Genomic DNA, 24,108 nt, shown 5'->3' with positions numbered 1-24,108 from the left:
ATGATCCAGTGGATGTTGGCAATTTGATCTCTGGTTCCTCTGCCTTTTCTAAAACCAGCTGGAACATCTGGAAGTTCACGGTTCATGTATTGCTGAAGCCTGGCTTGGAGAATTTTGAGTATTACTTTGCTAGCATGTGAGATGAGTGCAATTGTGCAATAGTTTGAACATTCTTTGACATTGCCTTTCTTAGGGATTGGAATGAAAACTGACCTTTTCCAGTCTTGTGGCCACTGCTGAGTGATGGCTACTGGTGAGTGATCATACCATCATGATTATCTGGATCATGAAGAGCTTTTTTTTTTTAGGTTTGTAATACTTTTTACACAAATAATACATAAAACACAAGCACAAAAAAAGAAAACATTTAAAATCTTACAGTACAGTATCTTGAAAAGTACAATAGTAGAGTACAACAGCTGACACACAGGGCCTGGGATTGAGTGAAGAGGCAAGAAGAGTTAGTGACTGGAGGAGGGAGAGTGGTGGGAGATGGTAGAGCTGAAGGATTGTCAGCAATAGGAGACAGTGAGCAAGCTGCAATTTCACTCATGCATGACATTGACGGCACAGGCTCTGGTTACTTGCTGGATTCAATTCTATGTACGATTTTATGAAGATGATCGAGTGATGTCTGTGTAGTAGCTCTTTTTTTCTCGTCATAGATGACATGGTAATACTGGACTTCATTCTCAACAGCTACTGCAAACTTGGTGTAGCGTTCTACGTTAGGGTCCTCACATAAAAAAGTTCCCCTTGCCGTTTTCCACATCATGAATCTCTTCTGTTCTTCAGTTACTTCTTCTTCCTCTTGTCTCTCTTCATCCTTTCTCTGGGCCTCCAATTTCAACATATCTTCATTAATAAGCTCCTTGTGTTCCACAGTAAGGAATTCAATGAAGTCGTCCTTTACAGATTTAGCTTGAGATAAAGATACCATAGTCCTGTATTCTTTATAGTACTGTAAAATACACAAAAGCAGAACCTCTTGTAGAGGATGCTGACATGCAACAATGTATGCCAGAAACGTGAACTAACTCATATGATTGGACGTGTAAACACATGTTCGCATCTTTGAAAGTTTGCAACTTGAAAGTTCGTATGTAGGGGACCTATGTACATGTAAAATATTAAGAACATACTGGCTATTACTACTTTACTAGGTAAAATACTTATGTTTGACTCTAGGGCATGGAGTCTAGGGTCTAGAAACCTTTGACTATTGCAGTCATTATGGTTTCCCCTCATTAATTTTGCCCACACTGTAATGAGTGATCTTTGAAAAATGAAAATCTGACCATGTTATTGGCTTTGACTTAAAGCTTTGAAGGTTTTCTAGGACTTTGAAGAAAGACTTACTCGGCCCTGAATGCTTTTCCTTTACCTATATCTCAAAGTTAACTCCTTATGAACTCATTGTTTAACTTCTATTTTTCCAACTTAATTCCTTTCATTTTGTATTTTCCAGGCAGACAGATTTTTCAGTGCCATTAAGGTTCCCTATATGCTGTGCCTTCTGCCTGAAATATTTTCCTTCTCCCCCCACTCCCAGCCCCTGCACTTCACTATGTCAGTTCATACTAATTTTCCAGTCCTTGTCGAAAGTGAAGTCTTCTCTGACCTCCTAGTCTAGATTGCAAGTCACAGTTTAGAGCACCCTGTACTTTTTTTCATAACCACTAATTACAGTTTCTAACTTTATCTTTATGTGGTTATTATATCATAAGCCCCATGAGGACAGGGATTACGCCTATCTTCTTAGCCGTTATAGTCCCCGGGCCTAGCATAGTACCGAACGTGTACTAGGTTGTTGCTGCTGCTGCTGCTGCTGCTGCTGCTGCTCTTTCATCGCTAAGTCTTGTCCAACTCTTTGCAACCCCAGGGACTGTGACCTGCCAGGTTCCTCTGTCCATGGGATTTCCCAGGCAAGGATACTGGAGTGGGTTGCCATTCCCTTCTCCCAGGCATCTTCCCGACCCCGGGATTGAACTTGAGTCACCCAGTAAACTCCTTTGGCAGGCAGACTGTTAACCACTGATCCACTTGGGAAATCCACATACTGGGTAGTCAACCCCCCTCAAAATGTTTTTAAATGAATTAGGATTATGTTAGACAAGAGGTCAGTACCACTGCCCATAGACAGATCTGGCCCAATACCTCTTTTTGCATGGCTTGCAAGCCAAGAATGGTTTTTATATTTTTAAGTGATTGGGACAAAATAAGGAGAATGATACACCTTGATACATGAAAATTAAATAAAATTCCATTTCAGTGTCCATAAATAAGGTTTTATTGAAACATAGCTCTGCATATTCATTTATGTATTCTCTGTGGCCACTTTTGTGCTACAGGAAGAGTTGAGTAGTTGTGACAGACCCCATATAGCCTACAAAGCCAAAAATATTTACTGTCTGGCCCTTTACAGAAAAAGTTTGCTAACCCTTTTAAACAATAGTAATTCTGGGCTCTGGGGCACTTTGTGTTCATAAGCACCTGCAGGTGGCTTTTCTCAATTGTTAACAGTTTGCTTCTGTTGCTGAAACAAGTGATCTATTTATTTTGCTTAGTGGGAAGGATTATTTAAAGAGACTTTCCTTTGTCCTTTGTTTTTTCTGCTTTTCTGTCAACAGACAGAACCCCCAAGGCAGTTAGTCATATGGTAAACGTCTTTGCCAGTGGTATGATGGCATAACTGTTTCCCTCCAACCCACAATTTCCCAATTTTCTAGATAATTTATTAATTCCTTTCCCAAATGAGAAAATAAGTTGATAGGTGGTAGCAATGAATTTAAATAGAATGCCTACATTTTCCCATCAATTTTCCTTCAACTCATAAACTGGGAATGAATTTAAAATGTTTTCTGTTTTCTCATAAAGTAATTATATTCCCTTCCAGTTACAAATTCATACTTACCAGAGCAACACTTTAAAATACATGTTAAAATCTATGAGGTTTTAAGATAGTTGCAAACTGATTTCACCACAATACTGGATGACCATCCCAACAGGGACAGGTGAACTGTTCATTCTTTTACATAATTTAATACAAAAATCTAATCTGAAAAGTAACCACTGTTTATGTTCTTGGCTACTGAATTTAAAGATATTTTTAGTGATTGAGTAGATAAAGAGGATTGTACAGAATATGGGTGTTTTTTTTTTTTTTTGTCTGCACTGCATGGCTTGTGGGACCTTAGTTCTCCTACTAGAGACTGAACATGGATCTTGGTAGTGAAAGTGCAGAGTCCTAACCACTGAACATACAGGGAATTCCCTTGCCATCTTTTTTATATTATGCCTTTTGCTTTTGAGAAGTTGTTTCTGAGTAAAAATAGATCTCATTTGAATAATATTCTAGAAATTCTCTGAGTAATTCACTTATAAAGTCAGTATTCCTTAATTTATCTCATCTTTAAATTCACATTTTTACACAAGGAATCTGTTTAGAATGGAAGTCCCCTTGTAGTGATAAAGGGAAAGAAAAATGGTAAAATACTAACAAACCAGCAGTAGAATACTTTGGAAAAAATTATGTTACTGATAAAATATCTTAATTATAAAGCTCCTAAGTGATCTAAAATAGGTATAGAATTTGAATGCAAAATGAATGTTATGTTTTGTTAATGGAAGGTGATAGGTGATACATTAATCACATATTCCATGAAACAAGAAATCAACTATTTGACTCAGTTTAGCAGGTGGTATTTCCAGACCTTTACCATGGCATCAGATTTCTTCTACAAGATGCTTAGGCATTATGAGCTATCCTACGATCAATAATTTATATCCAACTGGGTTGCATAATTTTAAAGAGCACTTTTATATATAAATAAATAAATATATTTAAATAAATATATTTAAATATATATATTTGAATTACTCTAACACAAACATTTCTCCATGTGCTTTAATATGACTTATAGCATCATTACAATAACTGTGATACAGGATAGATACTATGATTTTCGTTGACGGCTACTGGACACTTAACCCACATTTTTTGAAACTCAGAAAATGTATGTATTATATGGATAAAATTTTTTATGAAAGAGCACTTGAATTTTTATTGTTTGACACTTTGACAAAAAGGGGCAGCATTCTAAAGACTAAACAATGGTTTTCAAAGAGTGGTAAGTTTCCAAAATGAAAGGAGGGAAACTCCGTAAGATCTGGTAGATGCAAAAAAGAATTCAGGAAGCATTTTGCCAGGGCCTCCCATAAACAATAAGACTTTCTGTACAAAAATTCTGACAGGAAGCTAGCAAGTGTATTACTTATGAGGCTCTAATATTTGTTCATGGTTTCAGTGAAAATTAACAAAAAGTCAAATAGTTTTTCCTCTTCCCCATAAACGTTATGGAGGGAAAAGAAAATCTTAGGAATATTTTAATTTCTAAGCCATCTTTTTAAATGGGTGAAAAGGAGCATTGGATCAAGTACTGTGAAATGTAATGAGTTTTCTAGACTCAGTTGGAAGTTTGTACAAATTCTTTATAATGTCAAATTTATTGAAAGAACTTTGATTCTGAAGTTATAACTCTCTCCAACCAATTTTTGGTTTTCAGATTTTCCTGTTTTATGAAATAAACTTCCCAATTTAGGTTTTAAAAATATTCTTATTTTATGAAATAATGGGGAGAATAGAAAGATGATTTATTTATATTTATTTTTATGCCACTACTTTATGAAATAAAAAAGTTGTTAAACCTATATCAATTCTCAAAAATTCCTTGCAAATTTTATTGGTCATGAAATAAAAAAGTCCAGGAACCAGTGATCTAGACTAAGTGCAAAAATAAATAAGATATAAATAAATCCATGATAAGATAGATTTACAATAAAATATCAAATAATTAAAATACTCCTAAAATAGTGTTCTGGTTAATTAGATTTTCACATTATAGGTTAACCTTTTTGTCTCAGCCTTGTTCATTCAATTTTACATGCATTTATTAAAAGCCTTCAGTTATGTCAGGCATCATTCTAAATGATGCTGATACAAAGATGTGTATGTATGGCCTTTGCTGTTGGAAACAAACCAGATTAGTGCAAGAGGTAGAAATAGAAACATTTAAAATTCTTTCTTTAGTGTGATGCGCTGTGCTGTGCTTAGTCACTCAGCCGCTTTTGAGTCTTTGTGACCCCATGGACTGCAACCCGCCAGGCTCCTCTGTCCTTGGAACTCTCCAGGCAGGAATACTGGAGTGGGTAGCCTATCCCTTCTCCAGGGGATCTTCCTGACTCAGGAATTGAACTGGGGTCTTCTGCATTGCAGGTGGATTCTTTACCAGCTGAGCTACCAGGGAAGCCCCTTTAGTGTGATACCTATAAACAAAAAAAAAAAAATATATATATATATATATATATATATATACACACATGGTATAAGAATAATTAAATCAGTGAGCGGGTACAATCAGAGAAGTCTTCACAAAACAGGTAAAGCTTCTTTTAGGTTTTGATGGACAGATGGAAGAGTCTGCCAGGTAAGCATGGAAGGGAAGTCTATTCCACACAAAGGAAACCTCATGCCACAAAGCATGGAGGCTTGAAAAATCATGATCATTGATATCTAAAGAGCAGCCATTTCAAGTGTCAAATGAAGGAGTAGCCAGAGAAGAAACCTGAGAGGTATAAGAGACTTGTATGTTTTGTTGAGATGGTTTGACTATATTTAATATATGCTTGGAGAATCTTTAAAGAGTTTTAAGTAGGAGAGTACTGGAAGTCTTTTAGAAAATATATTAGTATCATTTTTTTTTCCTGCCTCAGTACCATACCGAACAGTAAGTACTGAACATAATTGAATCTATTACTGATAACTGAAGATCTTTCAGTGATCTTCTAAATGAATATTAGTTCTCATTTTATAAAAGAAGACATTGAAGTATAGAATGCATAGGACTTCCTCCTTTATAGAGATCCGGGAAATACTTTTTGAAATTTCTTTATAAAACAAATCACTATGAACAGATTTTGTTTTAATGTGTCTTATTCTTGTTAATACTAATAAAGGGCTGGGGAAAGAGATTTTGGTAAACAGCTTTTAGTGACTGGGTTTTTTCTTAATTTTACTATGGAAAATCACTGATTAATAGATGGTATCCACCTACATGAGAGATAAAATTGTGCCGCTTACGGATAGAATTTGGAAATTCATTATACTCTCTGGAGATACATTCATCAATTTCCCCCTGTTGTTTACTCAACACATAATAATTCCTATATGAATGTATGGTAAACTGAAAAGAATTTGCCATATACATGATAACATAATTTTTCTGAGGAAAACTAAATTACTGGCTTAACTGGTAGTTCTTTGATATGGCTTACCTTTCTATATAAACAAAGGGAGAATAAGATATCATAATGTGTGAATTTCACCTTTCCGAAATTTCACCATGTCTGACTCTTTGTCACCCCATGGACTGTAGCCCACCAGGCTCTTTTGTCCATGGAATGCTCCAGGAAGAATACTGGAGTGGGTTGCCATTTCCTTCTCTAGGGGATCTTCCCGACCCAGGGACTGAACCCAGGTCTCCCACATTGCAGGAAGTCTCTTTACTGACTGAGTCACCAGGGGATCGATCCCTTTAAAAGTTTTTAACAAAGATCTATATACAAGTATGCTGAAAAGCTTTGGTCTGGCATAAATTGGGGGAATATTTTTTATGGCTGTGCTGGGTCTTCGTTGCTGCACACGGCCTTTCTCTAGTTGCTGCAAGTAGGGGGCTGCTTGCCAGTTGTGGTGCGGGGGCTTCTCATTGCGGTGGCTTCCATGTGCCGACCATGGGCTCTAGGTGCGCAAGCTTCAGTAGCTGCAGCTCTGTGGGCTCAATAGTCGTGGCAGAAGGACTTCGTTGCTCCTCGGCTGTGGAATTTCCCCAGACCAAGGACAGAATCTGTGTCCCCTGCATTGACAGGTGGAATCTTAACCACTGGACCACCAGGGAAGTCTGGAATATTTCTTTTTGAAGAATGGGTATCTGTCTTAGAGGTGGGAAACAAACGTAGGAAATATAAAGTCCCTCTGAAGGTAAAAGGGCAAATTATCAGTTTCTCCGGGGTTAGAATTGGAGCTCTGTTCAATAACATAGTACATTCTTAAGAATGACCTGCACATGCAGGCTTGTAGATTTTCTAAATTCTTCCTCAGTATAAAGTATCAATAGCAGTATTATTACCAGGAGTCTGGGTGTATAGGCTAAAAAAGTAATAAATAAATCTATTGTGGGCAAGTGTGAAATAGAGAGAACACAATATAAATTACATTTGTTAGGTTATGATCATGGTTGGTTAGGTGTAAGGAAAAGAATCCAGAGGTTACTGTAGACTGCTTTCTGGAGTTATGAGCCCAATGTGCTAGTGTAACAAAATACTCTTGGCCTCATGAAGCAAGAGATTTACAAAGAACTTGAAAACTTAACCTGGATCTTGATTTTTAAAAAATACCTGTGAAGGCCATATAAATATAACCCAGGTTATTTCCTTGTCTCTTGCCCCTAATAGAAACACCTAAACCGCTTACAACCTTTCCCTTTTCTCCCTCTTCCATATTTAGGGTATTTCCAGGAGATTTTCCCCCCTGAACTCTCCGAAAATTCCTATCTACTGCTGCTGTTTATCTCCCTCTTTCTGGTCCTAAATCCCTTCTGGGGTACTGCCAAGCGCTGCCACTTTCTTGGCACCGCTTGTTTCCGCTGGGCTCTCACTGCAAATAAACTAAACATCCTGAGGTCCAAAGTCTCTCTAAGTTCATTGGCAAAGGGAGGCATACATTTAACGATTTCTCCCTAACATTCATAGATAGGTACCAAAGCACTTGAGTACCGAATCTTAGTAGGTACAACCCTTCCGGTTCTTACAGTTCCCATGGGAAACTGGGGAGCTCCTAACACAGACCTTACCAGGCTGCCGAAGAATTCCTCCTTTTTCCATGCGTGAGGTTTTGCTGCAGGGTTAAGCTTCCGGTGCCAGACTCCTTCAATTCTCTCAAGGAATAACCTTCTGGTGCCCACTTGGGCTCAACCCAGGCTCCCCTTATGCAGCTCTAGCAAGAGGTAAGGACTTCTTCAACTTTGGAGGATGGCACGGTGGGTGGGCATCTATTCAATCTTTTCAGAAGAGTAGCTTAGATCTCGTGACAAACCCGAGATAACAACAGAGGACATGAATTAAACGGAGCTTTAAATAGAAGCGATTTAAACGAACGACTGTGGAATAAACAAGGGCACCCCTAGGTTTGCAGATATCTTTATTAAAGCTCTTTGGGGTAGTAAAATGCCAGTGGGATCGACAGTAGGAGTAGAGTGGACAGTGAGTGAAAACTTGTTGATTACATCTCAAGAGTGAGTACTAGAATTGCAGGTATTCTTCCTCATTCTAACCACTCCATTCAGTAGACCGAAGGATGATATTCCGCTGGATCCCAGCTCCAGTTCCCCGATATATTAAGTCATCAGAAGATTTTGAAATTTTCTCCTTTCCCTTTCCGTCACTGCCCAACACAGACTATGAGTTTGTCTACGACCCCTACCAACATTTAAAGGGAAAGGCGCTTCGAACTAGGCAAAGTGGGGAGGAGGACTTGGCGGTTGTGTTTCTCAAACCCGTGTACAGAGAGCAATAATGGGTAAGGGGCGTGCAGACTAACTCCTTCCTTGTCCAATCAGGTGCACAGGAAGATGTCCTTTTACCAATAAAAATAAAGTTCGCTTTCCGGAGGCGGGAGGGTAAGCCTTGACTGCCAGTTCTCCAAAGCAACGACAGAGTAGAAGACAGAGAATGATTAGAGGTAGGACCAACCCAGGAAAAGGGGCGGGGTGAAGGCGGGGGTAACTCTGAGCGGCGGCTGCACTGGCCAGTGGGGTGTGAGAACTGCTGTTCCTGTTGTAGTGTTTCTCGCCAATCAGGAAGACCAGGGAGTAGGCGGGGCGGGGAAGAGGTGGGAAGAGCTCGCAGCACCGCCGGGCGCCCGTCGGGCTCTTGGGGAGTGAGAGAGAAATCCGGTTAAAATCTGGAGTCGGAGGGAGGTTTAACCACAGATCGGTTCCGATCGGATTATTCATTAAAGGGGACGCGCCATTGTCAAGAGAACGGAGCCTGGGGCCCGAGGGCGGGGACCGGTGGCGCCTGAGGAGCGAGGCAGCTGCACTTGGACTGGGGACGGGTAGGTGTTGCCTGGGGAAAGGCGCTTCATTTCACTTTCTCTTCCAGCTCCAGAGGCGGGCGCCGGGATGCCCGTCGGCCGGCGGCCACAGCCCCGGCGGGAGACGAGATCGCCGGCCCTCGCCCGCTTTCTGATGGGGGCCGAGAAGGGAGGCGGGCCAGGATGGCTGGCAATCTGCGCCGCCCGGGCCAAGACCCGTAACGGACACTGAGCCGCGCCGCAGCCCCCGTCTAAACCGAAAACTCGCCGGAGCGGCTGCTGGTCCTCGGGGAGCGCCGCGCGCTTGGCTCCCCCGCGCGCCCGGCTCCCGGTGCGCGCGCTGCTTCCTTGCGCGCCCCCTTCCCCTCGCGCGCCCAATTCTGCTCTCGCGCGCCGCGTCCTCGCGGACTCGCGGGAGCCGCCCCGCGGGGAGGAAGGCGGCGCGGCGGAGGGAGGTCGGCGGCCACCGCTCTGCCGCCCTGGCGGTGAAGGCAGGGCTGGGAAGCAAACTTAGCGCGGCAGCTTGGCGACCCCGGGCGAGAAGGGGCGCTGGGGACCACGGAGAGTGCAGAGTAGCCAGCCGGGCCCAGCATTGTCCTGCTTTTCTTCTGCTCTGGCCTCTCCGCCCACTGCTCGCGGTCGTGGGGAGGGGTGCGGATGCGGGCGCCGTGCCCGCGCTGCTCCGGGCCGGCGGCGCACCCCTAGACTCCCTGCCTGCCTGAGCTGGAGTCTGCCCCCACTGACCCCGCAGCCGCCGCCCGTCGGGGCCAGGGAGCGCCTTTGCAGCTCTCCCGTCTCCGCACCCGCGCAGCCTGCCTGGGTGCTGAGCTCTTTGTAACTTTTCTTTGCCTATTGATGGAAGTTATGGCTTCCGGGCGGCAGGTTCTTTGGGCAAAACCTTTGGGGTGCGTTTTGGAAAGGCTCACTTGTAGGACGAAATGGTTCTTGATAGCTGTCGGACTTTTCCTCCCATCTCAGTTTCATTCCTGGCACCTAAAATCGTTTCTTTTGTGGATTTGCATTGTAAGGGAGCATTAACCTCTCTTAGTTCAGTTCAGTTCAGTCGCTCAGTCGTGTCCGACTCTTTGCGACCCCATGAATTGCAGCACGCCAGGCCTCCCTGTCCATCACCAACTCCTGGAGTTCACTCAAACTCACGTCCATCGAGTCGGTGATGCCATCCAGCCATCTCATCCTCTGTCGTCCCGTCCACTTTTAGGTCAAGATAATTTGAAAAAAAAAAAGGGGGTGCTGATGAGGAGCAAGAGCTCTTTGTAGTGAGAATTTGCCTTCACTTTTGAACTGTGGAAAGTGTTACCTCGACTGACTGGCGGAGATTCTTTTGGAAGGGAAAAGAAACATTGCAAAACAAAAAGCTTCAGATTGCTAGGGTCTATAGGATTAGGCGGAAAAAATAGAATTTGGGTAGAAATAAAGTTAGTTTAACTATTCTGCCCAGCAGATACCTTCCGTAAAGTTAGTTTCTGCTACTGAACCCATAGACGTTGTAGTTAGTAACAGCAGCTTGTACTATTGATAAATAAGAAATTTTTCCTCCTCTATCTTAAGCATTAGTGGTATTCTATACCTGTCAATCCCTGGAGAAGGGAATGGCAACCCACTCCGCTATTCTTGCCTGGAGAATTCCATGGATAGAGGAGCCTGACGGACTCCAGTCCATGGGGTCGCCAAGAATCGGACACGACTGAGCGACTAATACACATACCTGTCAAAACATGCTAAAGAAGTTACATTTAGAAACAGTACATCCTTGTTAGAAACCTTATTTAGAAAAGGAATATTTTCATGAGCGTTCATTTTTGACAGTTTCTTCTTGTGCAATACTTTGTAGAGTACTTGCATGTGCAAGTTACAAGCCTATAAACAAAGTTGCGGTGGGTGTGTTATTATGTAGTCTCTTTTTGGCTACTCATTATCAAAGATAGCATTCCATCCTGTCTTTTCTTCCATTCTGAGTTATTTTGTAAAATTACTTTTTTAGAAAAGTGAATTTATTGGAACCTCTGGCCCAGTGGTTGGTGTGTGTGTGTTTAAGCAATATAACAACTTTCCAAAGTGTTCATTAACTGTTGAGTAACTTTATGAGTGGATGTGAAGCATTATAACATAAATTCACAGGCTCAGCAATAGCAAAGAGAAAGGATACCTGGGAAACTAAAAGTCAATTTCAGAGAATAATGTTTGAGAGATGCTTTACTCTTCCTATAGAATTTTGGAAGTGTAGACATACAAACACATGATCTTTCCTAGTAATCTTGATGGTATCTAGCATTGTACACATAATGCTCCCCTTTCTTCTCCTTTCCTTTGATAAGTATGTCAGGCAAGCTTGCTAGCATAATCTTCCTTTCCATCTCATAATAGAAAGTAGAAGATTAAAGCAAGTTTCCAAAATTCTATTTTTGTTCATTTACCAGCTTATTTAAACAATAAAGGAGAGAATTCCGGAACTTTTAAAAGATTACATATAAAGAAAACACTCAGAATTATCTTTGAAATATCTAGGCTGTGTTTCAGGGAGAACATATTTTTCCTGTGTGCTTTTCACATTGTTTTAAGCACATTGTCTTAAATATACACATTGCCAAGGCATTTCTTGAATTGTGAAGTGTCCCTTGAGATCCCTGGGAACTAGGACTGTCTATTTCTGTGCAGATTCGCTGTCACCTAATACATTTCTAGTGCCCAGTAAATGGATTTGTTGACTTAGGACTTTGTGAGGGAAAAAGATAATGTTCTGTAAAGACTGCTTGAGAGGCCTATTTATTTATTTTTTAAGATACCTTTCTGAACAAGTTACACCAGAGACCAGCAGTTGGTTTAGTGCCTAGGGGCAGGTATATTAATCTAGTTGCTTTTTGTTCTGTGTACAAAAACGTGACTTAATTGTTAGTAGTGTTTGATCCACAGACATCTTTCGTGATGGTGATTGTCGTCCCAATTATTAGAACTAGGTTTAATTTGTCAACATCTGTTGAGTACCCATTTATTTGAGGAGTATTATGGAAACATAAAGTAGAAATGGATGATAGTCATTACTTTCAAAGTCACGGAGATTCATGGGGAAGATGCAAAATGATCACCCATAGGGAAAAGATAATGTGTATCTCATTGCAGTAACAGGTGCATAGTAACAGTGACACAGGATTCATGCCAAAATGGTAAAGGAATAGTGGAATTGTTAGAAACTTAGGTGATGTGGGAAAGTTTTCATTGTTTTATGTAGCAAATCTTATATTTTTAAAAAATAAAGTATGTTGGGGTGTATGTTCACTACTTGAACTATTTTTAATATGTAAAATATTGGTTTGGGGACAGAGCATATACTCTGAATTTCAGTTATTGTTACCTCATCAGTGGGATCATCCCTCTAACCCAGCTCATGTTACCTTATCTGCAAGCTCTCCTGTTCTAATGCCAAGTGATGGCTCTTTTCTCTTGATTCTGTAAAGTCCTTTTCAGCTCAAGCCATGCTTTGACTTATATGTGTATTTCTTCATTATATTTTGAACTTCTGTAAAAAGCGTTAACAAAAGTTGGAACTTTCCCTCCCCACTCCCATCCTAGCCCCTTTTCAGTTCAGTTCAGTTGCTCAGTCGTGTCCGACTCTTCGTGACCCCATGAATCGCAGCACGGCAGGCCTCCCTGTCCATCACCAACTCCTGGAGTTTACTCAAACTCATGTCCATCGAATCAGCAATGCCATCCAGCCATCTCATCCTCTGTCGTCCCCTTTTCCTCCTGCCCCCAATCCCTCCCAGCATCAGAGTCTTTTCCAGTGAGTCAACACTTTGCATGAGGTGGCCAAAGTATTGGAGTTTCAGCTTCAGCATCAGTCCTACCAATGAACACCCAGGACTGATCTCTTTTAGAATGGACTGGTTGGATCTCCTTGCAGTGCAAGAGACTCTCAAGAGTCTTCTCCAACACCGCAGTTCAAAAGCATCAATTCTTCAGCGCTCAGCTTTCTTCACAGTCCAACTCTCACATCCATACATGACCACTGGAAAAACCATAGCCTTGACTAGACGGACCTTTGTTGGCAAAGTAATGTTTCTGGTTTTTAATATGCTGCCTAGGTTGGTCATAACTTTCCTTCTAAGGAGTAAGCGTCTTTTAATTTCATGGCTGCAGTCACCATCCACAGTGATTTTGGAGACCAGAAAAATAGTCTGACACTGTTTCTACTGTTTCCCCATCTATTTCCCATGAAGTGATGGGACCAGATGCCATGATTTTCGTTTTCTGAATGTTGAGCTTTAAGGCAACTTTTTCACTCTCCTCTTTCACTTTCATCAAGAGGCTTTTTAGTTCTTCTTCACTTTCTGCCGTAAGGGTGTTGTCATCTGCATATCTGAGGTTATTGATATTTCTCCCGGCAATCTTGATTCCACCTTGTGCTTCTTCCAGCCCAGCGTTTCTCATGATGTACTCTGCATGTAAATTAAATAAGCCCCCTTTACTATTGTCTAAAGTGCTTGAGCAGTTTTATTAGCCCGAAAGCTTCTGTAAAACCATAAAAAAAAGAGTTCATATTGTTTTATTTGGGTCAAGTGTATATGTGTGTTTAAAGGAAAAACCAGGTTTTTCCATATCACCAGTTTCACATGCTCTTTGTAAAATATTGTTATGAAAAAAATGTAATTTAGAAACTAAATATCCCCCATAAAATTGCCTTCATCACATTATAGCTACTGATCATGGTTTGACTTTTAATTCCAGTTTTTTTCTCTTCTTTTTTTTATTACTTTCAGATAGAAATGCCTTAAGCTGTCTTACTTGAAAATTTTAATTAGCAAGTTACATTTACTGGAATGGAGAAGGGTAATCAATTTTATATACTTATTTATTTTTTATTTTATATAATGAAATGATTATTATTAATTTCTTCAGGCTCGGTAATTATGTTTATTTTTACCTGTTCTTAACAAACAAGGCTTCCACCAGTATTTTTATGTTCAAAACAAAGTCTTTGATTATAGACTATAAGAATCACAGTCATTTCAAAAATGGTCAAAATCTGTGTCCCTGAACATTTTAAGTGTCTTTACCCTAAAATGTTTTTGGAGTACATACCACAAGCCTAATCTCTTCTCACTTCTTGATTCTTCTCATCTCTAGAGATCCTTAAAAATTGCTCTGAGGCTGCCAACTGGCACATCTCATAGTAGCCCCAGGAGGACTGCAGGAAGGTATTTGTTCCTGATCAGTTTACATGCAGAGGTCTTACTCTAACCCTTGATGTTGCTCATTACAAAAAGGGGAGCTACATCTTAGGCTGATGAAGAAGGTGGTAAGATTCTGTTGTTCTGGGTGCTTCTTTAAGCCAGCCCAGAAAGGAAAGAGGTTTTCCAAAAGTTCCTAAATAGAAAGCCCAGCTGCAAGCAGCCAGTAGGGCTAATCAGGCAAGAAATCTCTTTTTATTCAGCAAGTTTTTAATTGAGAACTGCACCTAATTTGTGCACCACGTAGGCACTGAGGATAGGATGATGAAATTTGTCTTTACCACGAGTTCCTCTGAGTAGGATCCTTAAATAGACAGAGTGGTACATGTGGATGAAAAATAGCGTGCACAAAGTGCACTCTTAGGTGTGTGATTCACCCTTGTTTATTATTTTGTATAGTTTGTTTAAAAGTATCCTAGCAGACAGACCTGGTATTCCGTAGGAGGTGGGTTGGGATCCATGGAGCCTGTTAAAGTAAACATATGAGTTCTAGAATTTTTTTTTTTTAATTTCAAACACTGTTATTGCCATGAGGCAGAATATTTGTGAAATTATGCAAATGTTGATGTATCTTTCCTTATACCCTCCAGGGATCATACATTTCATAGACCCCAAAATGATACTACATCTTAATCCTAGCAGGTGATTCCTAGTTTGCTGATAGAGTAGTAACACATTCTTTAAAACTCATCAGTTCAGTTCAGTTCAGTCACTCAGTCATGTCTGACTCTTTGCGACCTCATGGACTGACTGCAGCACGCCAGGCCTCCCTGTCCATCGCCAACTCCCGGAGTTTACTCAGACTCAGGTCCATTGAGTCGGTTATGCCATCCAGACATCTCACCCTCTCTTCCCCTTCTCCTCCTGCCCTCAATCTTTCCCAGCATCAGGATCTTTTCAAATGAATCAGTTCTTCGCATCAGGTGGCCAAAGCATTGGAGTTTCAGCTTCAGCATCAGTCCTTCCAATGAATATTCAGGACTGATCTCCTTTAGGATGGACTGGTTGGATCTCCTTGCAGTCCAAGAGACTCTCAAGAGTCTTCTCCAGCACCACAATTCAAAAGCATCAATTCTTCAGTGCTCAGCTTTCTTTATAGTCCAACTCTCACATCCATACATGACCACTGGAAAAACCATAGCTTTGACTAGACGGACCTTTGTTGGCAAAATAATGTCTCTGCTTTTTAATATGCTGTCTAGGTTGGTCATAACTTTCCTTCCAAGGAGTAAGTGTTTTTTAATTTCATGGCTGCAGTCACCATCTGCAGTGATTTTGGAGCCCCCCAAAATAAAGTCTGACATTGTTTTCCACTGTTTTCCCATCTATTTGCCATGAGGTGATGGGACCAGATGCAGTGATCTTAGTTAGAACTCATAATGCTACAATAAATAGATATCTTTATCAGTGTTTTTTTTTTGGTATGGCATGAAAATAATTGTTTTGAAAAATCACTTGTATTAAAATAAAATACAGTGTGAAGTATTTCTTGCTTTTACAAAACGGACTGCCTCCTCCCCTCGTAAACCTGTTCTATTGCTTGATCTTTGTATTTGTGGAGATAGAATTGGTTAAGAAAGTGGCCTTGTAGGACTGTCAGTGATTGGAGTCAGCTAGGTAAGAGAGAGGTAGATGGAGGATACATCCCATGGACTTTGTAATGCAGGAAGTGTGATTTGTTGAGTTTTGAAAAGAGTTAAAAATTTTAAATAACAGCTTGGTATATAATTTACATACTGTACAATTCACCTATTTAGATTGTACAAGTTAGTGGTTTTTAGTGTATTCTGGAGTTATGCACTTCTATCACAACCAGTTTTAGAACTCTTTCATCACCCCATCACCTTCCTGACCTTCCTCAGCCCTAGGCAACGGCTAATCTCCATTCCATCTCTATACATTGGCTGTTCTGATATTTAATATAAATGAAAGATAACATTTTAATTAATGTGTATTCTTATATAAATCTGTCCCTGCAATGTTCATAAATCCTAGGAGTAGAGAGGGTGCTCTCATGATGCTCCAAGTTTAGAAATATTTTCCTTAAGAGGAAATTTATCTAAATCCTTATTCTACCTAAACCTGGAGAGCATTTTGTCTCCCCCTATAAAAATCACAAGATTAGGCATGGCTGAATACTGTGTTCTTTTTGTCAGTAGTTTACACAGCCAGACACCATGCAAAAGTAAAGTTTTCCCTTTAAAATGGTATGATGGTATGCTAAGTTTTTTCATAGCATGCTGTTGTTAAAAAGGGGATACAAATGAACTAAAAGCTTGCAGGATTTGCCATGCGCTCCTTAAATCACTCTTGTTTGAGATGTTGCTTGTATCGCTTTCAAATGCAGTATTAAACTTGTTGTGGATACATGGGAAAAAAAAATCACAAGATTCATTTTGAAAGGAAAAAAAACACTCATTTTGGTGACGCTTTTAAAAAATATTCATTTAATCATTTGGTGACTCTACAAGTCAATAATTTATTTCTTGAGTTCTGCATACTGGACTTAAATAAAGGACAGTGCTTTGAAAGAAGTTGAAAGTACTTGGTTAAGTTCTAGTCATTGCAGAATGTAGTATGATGTTTACCTTACTGGCTTAGAAGGTATTGTGCAACTTGTCATTTGTTTGATCAGAGATAAATAAACTTGCTGTGTAATTTCCTTATGATGAACTTGTATTGCCCTGCTAGAGACCTTGTAGGCACTTAGTAAGTGTTTATTGGTTGCTTGATCACTATAATCATAGATGTTTTCATCAGCTTCCAGTCCTTATTTTCCAGCTTGTTAATAGTAATAGTAGCCACATTTATTGAGCACTTAATAAGTAATGTGATAAGTACTTTATATGTACTATCTTTTAAAGTAAAAGGATGTAATTTATTTTTGAAAATTTTCCGTCATTCTCCTTTGATTGTACTTTTACAGACTTCTGGTCATTTTTTTTAAAAGAGTATTTTGAATGACCATTTTTGATCAAACCTAAGCCTGGTAGGCTTGCAGTCCATGGGGTCACAAAGAGACACGACTGAGCGACTTGACTTTCACTTTTCACTTTCATGCATTAGAGAAGGAAATGGCAACCCACTCCAGTGTTCTTGCCTGGAGAATCCCAGGGACGGGGGAGCCTGGTGGGCTGCCGTCTGTGGGGTCGCACAGAGTCGGACACGACTGAAGCGACTTAGCAACAGCAGCAGCAGCAAGACACTTTGATGCCACTGCGTTCTTGATCTTTCTAGGAAATGTCAACGTGAAGTTTTACCAAGTAAATCTTGCTGTTGGGTGACAGCAGTTGTGAGATACATTGTTTTTTAAAGAACATCTGGGAATCGAAGACAGGATACTAGTTTGTTCATTTACTGCAGTGCAGCTTTGTTTTTCAGGTTGTAAAACATTCACAGGTATGCCTTGTTGCCTGCATGAATTTCAACATAATATTTCAACTTCTCAGGATTCCTTGTTGTGTTTTGTCCTTGTTTTGGTATGTCTTTATTTCATGGTAACATTAGATGTGATGTAATTTTAATTTAGTTCAGTAATAAAGAATGCTGGAAAGATAATATAAATGTGATTTTCAATTTTCTTCTCCATTAGAAAAAGTTAAGATGGATAATGCTGTCTGTAATACTGCTTAAAAAAAAATACTGCTTTGGTGGTTCCATTCATGTGTCTTGGGTGTCATTGAACTCTTAATGATGTATTTGTAGAATCTCCAGTCATTAATCTCCTCAGTCAGCAATATACAGACCACCATATTTTGTTCGTTGGTGGAGCCATTCCTTCCTAAATCATGTCTGGCTTGGGTAGATTTGCTTATTATTTTACTGTTAACTGTATCTTTTTGTTTGCTCTCATTACACCCACCTGCAGTAGTTAACACATCTTTCTAATTTGGTATTTTCCATGCAATAGGAAAATAGAAACCATAGCTACTTGTTGAATGGTAGATAAAAATGATAGACGGTTCTGGGTAAGAAACCAAAGAATGTCCTGTACATGGAGCTTTAGTGGTAGGACCTTGTTGTGTTTTTACTGCTTAGAAGACCGTTGGCTTCTTTCCTGGTTTTGGCCTCTGTTTCAGGTAGGTGGTATTTCTCCATAGCAGAAGGTGGTGTAACAGGGTGGTATAATCACCTTGTAGATGTTTAACTTCCCCTGAATAGTGAATGTCTTAAAATTACATCTTATTAAGTCTAATTCAAGTAGACGGAGAATAATTATGTGGATGGAAAGTAATTCTCTTCTGGATGTCTTGATAGTCTACTTCTTGTGAGATACCAACCTGCAAACTTGTGTACAAGGACACCTTTATGCATTGGTGTATTATTTGCTGCAATTCAGAACCTAATATAATTCCATGGGCAGGAATTAGAGGCTTTAAAGAACTGTGAGATTGCATGTAAAATAGTCACATGTACCTGTTATCTATATATATTTCAACAGGATGCTTTGGTAATCTGTTTTCTTTGAGCTAAAATTATCTTTGTACATACACTTTTCTGTGTTTGTGTCGATGATGACTTAGACTATGTCTTTATTTAATATTCCTGGCGATACTGAATCCATAGTAATAGTTTCAAGAAAAACTGGTTAGAGTTTTAGTCATACATTTCTTTATGGTTGTTTCACTTCTTCCTGTTGTAGAACTCATGGAGTCGTAGTGGTTTTAGAGCTGGACTGTCCTTGGGAATGATCTAATACAACTTCTATATTTCACAAATGAGGATGAGATTGTTACTTGTTTATATGGTTACAAATTGAGTTCTTTTTGATTCTCAAACCCATGTTTTTCCTGTTCTTACATATGCTTGCCCAAGTAAAAAAAATGTAATAGACAGTCATAGATTATTATAACTTCTGTAACAGAAGTCTGTGAAACTTTTATGTCTTATTCCAGCAGTGTAAAAAATGGTATGTGCATTCCCAGTATGTGTAAGTCTGTTATAAACTATATACTGTAATATTATGTACATAGTAAGACATTACCAAAAACAATGATAAAAATGAAAAAAATTTAGAACAATTTAAAATATATTATTTCCATATTTTTTGATTCTACCTAAAATATTAGTAATTTTAAAAATAAGGATGCTTGAATGTCATCACTTTAAAAATTTTATTTTGAAGTAATTATAAATTCACATCAAGTTGCAAAAATAATACAAAGACTCCTGTGTAACCTTCATTCAGTGTCCCTCAGTTGTAATATCTTATATTACACAACATATTTATAACAACATTAAACCAGGAAACTGACCCTAGTACAATACTGTTAAGTAGTCGTATTCAGATTTCATGGTTTTCAGTGCGCTCACTCATGAGTATGTGTGTACAGTTCTGTGCACTTTGATAACATTTCAAGTCTAGATTTAACCACCACCTCAATCAAGGTACAGTACTGTTCCATCACTGCCCAGAAACTCCATCATGTAGCTCAAGGTCTCCTCTTTCCCAACCCTCTGCATCCCTATTTATTGGCAGCGGGTAATTTGTTCTCCATCTCTGTAATTGTGTCATTTTGAGAGTGTTAAAATAGAATTGTACTATACGTATCTTTTTGAGATGAACTTTTTTTTCACCCAGCCCAGTGCCCTAGAGAACCATCCAAGCTGTCCTGTGTATCAGTATGTCATTTCTTTTTAGCACTGAGTAGGCCAGTGAATGGGTGTGTCACAGTACACAGTTTAACTCTTCACCTGTTGAAGAGCATGAGTTACTTCTAGCTTCTGGCTGTGATGAATAAAGCTACTGTGCACATTTGTATACAGGTTTTCTGTGTGAAACTAAGTTTTCATTTCTCTGGTGTACGTGCCCAAGAGTATAATTGCTTGGTTGCGTTTAAGTGTGTATTTAGTTTTACAAGAAACAGCAGGACTGTTTTCCAGAGTGGCTGTATATTCCCAATAGTAGTGTACAAAGATCCAGTTTCTCTATATGTTTGCCAGAATTTGATTATTTTCAGTTTTTATTTTATTTTTTTCATTATTATTATTTTTTAAATATGGAACGCTTCAGGAATTTGCGTGTCATCCTTGCACAGGGGCCATGCTGATCTCTGTATCGTTCCAATTTTAGTATATGTGCTGCCAAAGTGAGCACTTCATTGTTAAATGTTTGCTCATTCTAATAGTTGGGCAGTGATACCTCATTGTAGTTTTGGTTTGCCTTTCCCTCATGGGCAAATTGTTTCCCGAATGAGCAGATTGGGTGGTTTGTTTTTCACTGTTGAGTTTTGAGAGTTCTTTATATATTCGAGATGTAAGTCTTTTGCTAGATATGTGATTGGCACAGATTTTCTTCCCATCCACAGATGTCTCATCATCCTCTTAACAAGGATTTTATTTTTAAAGAGGCAAGAAACATTTAAATTTTCAGGTAGTGCATTTATTTGTTGTTTTCTCTTCTATGATTGTACTTTTGGTGTCGTATGTGAACTCGTCACTTAGTCCTAAGTCTCAAAGACTTTTTTCCCCTGTGTTTTCTTCTTAAAGTTTTATAGTTTACATTTTACAAGATTATCACATTTTAACCTTATAGTTTTTTTAATAAAGTACTGGTATTGGTAACAGACAATTGTCAGCTCTATTTTCTTATTGCTTATTTGTATTTTGCTATATTAATACTATGTTTAATCTGCCTTTCTTTACAAAACATTTAAAAATTCATCTGTGAATGATAGCATAATTCTACTGAGATCTGCAGGTATTCTTGCTTGGGGCCATGCACTCTGCAGCACATTGTGATCTGATGAGAGTAAACAGGTGAGAACATCCCAGACAACCCCTCCAGGATGTGAAACTGCCATCTCTCCCTGAGGGGATGTCTACCTACTGCAGGAATTCTAGAAAAACATCTACTTCTGCTTCCTTGACTGTGATAAAGCCTTTGACTATGTCAATCATAGCAAACTGTGGAGAATTCTTAAAGAGATGGGAATACCAGGCCACCTTACCAGTGTCCTGAGAAACTTGTATGCAGGTCAAGAAGCAACAGTTAGAACTGGACATGGGACGATGAACTGGTTCCAGATTGGGAAAGGAATACTCCAAGGCTGTAATTGTCACCCTGCTTATTATTTAACTTATATGCCGAGTACATCATGTGAAATGCCAGGCTGGATGAAGCACAAGCTGGAATCAAGATTGCTGGGAGAAATATCAATAACCTCAGATATACAGATGACACCACCCTTATGGCAGAAAGTGAAGAAGAACTAAAGAGCCTCTTGATGAAGGTGAAAGAGGAGAGTGAAAGAGCTGACTTAAAACTCAGCATTCAAAAAATGAAGATCGTGGCATCTGGTCCCATCACTTCATGGCAAATAGATGGGGAAACAATGGAAACAGTGACAGACTATTTTCTTGGGTTCCAAAATCATTGCGGACGGTGACTGCAGCCATGAAATTAAAAGATGCTTACTCCTTGGAAGACAAGCTATGATAAATCTAGACAGCATATTAAAAAGCAGAGACGTTACTTTGCTGACAAAGGTCCATATAGGCAAAGCTGTGGTTTTACCATTTGTCATATATGGATGTGAGAGTTGGACCATAAAGAAGGCTGAGCACTGAAGAAGTGATGCTTTCCAACTGTGGTGTTGGAGGAGACTCTTGAGAGTCCCTTGGATATCAAGGAGATCAAACCAGTCAAACCTAAAAGAAATCAACCCTGAATATTCTTTGGAAGGACTGATGCTGAAGCTGAAGCTCCAATACTTTGACCACCTGATGCGAAGAACTGACTTAGTGGAACAGACCCTGATGCTGGGAAAGGTAGAAGGCCAGAGGAGAAGTGGACGACAGAAGATGAGATGGTTGTATGGTATCACTGACTTGATGGACATGAGTTTAAGCAACGTCTCGGAGATGGTGAAGGACAGGGAAGCCTGGCGTGCTGCAGTCCGGGGGGCTGCAAAGAGTCAGACATGACTGAGCAACTGAACAACAAATGTTTGTCTCAACGTCACAAACAGAAGCCTTTCTGGATATTTTAAGCTGAAGAGATTTCATACAATGTATTAGGTGCTTGCAGAATTGTTGAAGTACCTAACAGCAGGTTTTAGGGGATCAGTCCAGAGGTAACCCACCAGGGCAGCTCAGAGGCCATGCTGGGAGCTGTGCTGGAATCCATACCTGGAGCCACCTCTTCCACAGCTGTATTAATATGTGCCTCTGGACACTCTGGAAACTGCCGGACAGACCCCGAGCTGCAACCCAGGGTTAGGAGGTCAGACCCAAATACCTCTGCTGCTGGTGCTCCTGCTGTCCTGCTTCTCATTACCCAGGAAACTGGGGGACGGATGCTGGAATGATGCTGTGAAGCAGTCTCATATTTCTACAATTGTGCTTGCTTCCCAAACAACTAAGAAGCTCCCTTTCTAATTGCCCATAGGCAGGTGGGAGGTCGAGTGAGGCAGATCTGTCAAATCCAGCATAGTAAAGGCCCTAAGCAGCGTGACGCAAGACCAGGAGAGGGTAGTGTTGTCAGTCTCACACACTGAATATTATTAAATTTCAAATTTAAGATCACACATGTAATGTATCTTCTGCATGCATGCTAAATCGCTTCAGTCATGTGTGACTCTTCGCGACCCCATGGACCGTAGCCTGCCAGGCTCCTCTGTCCATGGGATTCTCCAGGCAAGAATACTGGAGTGGGTTGCCATGCCCTTCTCCAGGGGATCTTCCTGACCTGGGGATCGAACTTGTGTGTCCTGTATCTCCTGCACTGCAGGCGGATTCTTTGCTCACTGAGCCATTTGGGAAGGTGGCTCATTATATCTTCTAGTATTTTCTTTTCATCTAATCGGCTTGAGAATCTATCTCAGGGTTGTACTTACTCCACTTTGCATGACTAAGTAGCAGGAAAATAGTAGGTCTGGTGTGATATTTTTTCCCCAAATACTTACATTGATCTTATTTCCCAAGTTTTGAAACCATGCCTTCCCTTATTTATAAATATGTACAAGTATAAAGTGTTACTGTTTCGGGAAACACTCATTAAATTCAGTTAGTATTCTCTTTACTGTCTGGACCTAAACTTTCTCTCTTACACCCAGCTCTTCCTGAAGAATTCTGCAAAAGAGGTGGGTTTTCTCCTAGAACTGTACTTTGGTGTCAGAGGCAGTACCTCCTGCAGCCATCACTATTTTGGTATCTGTTGAAATAATTATGAAGTTTGGTTTGTTTTACTGCATACTTTGAATTTTGTTTCTGGGTGTAACAAATTTTGGCATAAAACCAAAAATTGAGACCTGCAGATCTCTTTCCAAAGACTGATTTTATATGGTCTGTAATGGCAGTACGTTTAAAATGCAAAAAAAAAAGTTATATGAAAAGTTTTGAATATGTGCTCATGTGCATTTTTCTAGTGAGAAATCTGTAGGTTCTTCAGATTCTCAAAACAGAGGGCATGACCCAGGAAAGATTAAAAACAGCTGCTCTAGAGGTATAAGTTCAATCAAGATATTTGCCAATCATTTAACGCCAAGGTTTCTGCTGTCAATCACGTATCGCTTCCCTAATCCCCATCATGTATCTGTAGCCTTTTTTCAGTACATGAAAAGAAAATTATTTTTACCCAGGTGTTCAGGGAAGGCCTAAGGAGCATCCTTAAGAGTTCATTATTAGATGAACAGGGACACCTGGAAGTCAGTTATATCACCCCAGTAACCTTTTTTTTTTTAAACTGTTGATAATATGTAGTTCAATATATTA

General features: G+C 39.8%; 2 non-coding genes across 2 annotated transcripts; one reads left to right on the top strand and one right to left on the bottom strand.

Moving 5' to 3' along the window:
- The first annotated feature begins 16,519 nt into the window (after nucleotides 1-16,519).
- Nucleotides 16,520-16,659, top strand: LOC128050111 (small nucleolar RNA SNORA15). The gene has a single exon (XR_008199623.1). It is a non-coding gene; the product is annotated as a small nucleolar RNA SNORA15 (small nucleolar RNA).
- A 3,728-nt stretch (nucleotides 16,660-20,387) lies between these two features.
- LOC128050139 (U6 spliceosomal RNA) lies at nucleotides 20,388-20,491 on the bottom strand. The gene has a single exon (XR_008199648.1). It is a non-coding gene; the product is annotated as a U6 spliceosomal RNA (small nuclear RNA).
- Between the last annotated feature and the right edge of the window lie 3,617 nt (nucleotides 20,492-24,108).

The sequence above is a fragment of the Budorcas taxicolor genome, chromosome 6, assembly GCF_023091745.1.
Source record: "Budorcas taxicolor isolate Tak-1 chromosome 6, Takin1.1, whole genome shotgun sequence".
Lineage (NCBI taxonomy): Eukaryota > Metazoa > Chordata > Mammalia > Artiodactyla > Bovidae > Budorcas > Budorcas taxicolor.
Note: the sequence above shows the minus strand (reverse complement) of the source record. Positions and strands in the feature narration are given on the sequence as shown.